We start from the raw sequence: 868 nt of genomic DNA on the forward strand, positions 1-868 counted from the left end.
ATTGTGGGGCTGGCGTGGGATCGGGCAGTGTTTTGTTCTGCTGTGCATGGGGTCGCTATGAGTCGGAAACGACTCGATGGCACTTAACAACAACATAACAACCTCCTACTCTTAAATTTTATCAATGACAATATTAATTGTGTGTGTGTGTGTGTATTGTGTGTGAGATATGGTTTGAGATGTTGGAATTTATCCAGTAAGAGATGATTGGAGAATTAAGATGTTCTTGTAAGGTCAGTCTGATCAGCAGCTGATCATGAGGATGGTGCAGGATGGGCCAGTGTTTTGTTGTATTGTGCTTGAGGTCACCATGAATCAGAGGCTGACTCTACATAGCTAACAACAACAGTCTTATAATTTCATCTAACAGATAAGGAGTTCCAAGCATAATAATAATGTGGTGATGATGATGATGATATCATTCTCCTGTTGAGTGCTTACAGTGTATTAGAAACTGAGCCAAGTGCTTTACATATATTAATTCATTTATTTCTCACAGTTTCTCTATAAAATAGAGTTCCACAATACTTTATCTGAAACCTTTGGTATACATATGATTAAAATTTTAGGTAAGAGTTTAAAAAGGTAATATGGTTCATATACCAGGTATTACTTAATGTCTCCAGCAGGATCTGAGGCAGCACCTCATAATCAAACCATTAAAGTTTCTGTAGTAAAATGTATGAATATTTGCATTAATTGGAATAAATGCAGACTATTAATAGTCTTGTATCAGTTTAGGGCAAGTTTTGCAACCTAATTTACCAGAAACTTAATTTTCAAAGTTTGTCAGTGCTAAAAGGATAAGGAGGCCACATGTTCCGACCTCCTCTAACCTTACAAGAGGAAGACAGGATTACCAGCAGTA

The 868-nt window shown here is 36.9% G+C and overlaps 1 protein-coding gene across 1 annotated transcript in view; it reads left to right on the top strand.

Moving 5' to 3' along the window:
- The window catches only part of ADAM9 (ADAM metallopeptidase domain 9), a 233,057-nt gene that overhangs the window by 71,520 nt on the left and 160,669 nt on the right, over nucleotides 1-868 (top strand). The window lies entirely within an intron of this gene.

This window comes from Orycteropus afer, unplaced genomic scaffold (genome assembly GCF_000298275.1).
Source record: "Orycteropus afer afer isolate SDZICR_OR568_19922 unplaced genomic scaffold, OryAfe1.0 scaffold00024, whole genome shotgun sequence".
NCBI classification, from domain to species: Eukaryota; Metazoa; Chordata; class Mammalia; order Tubulidentata; family Orycteropodidae; genus Orycteropus; species Orycteropus afer.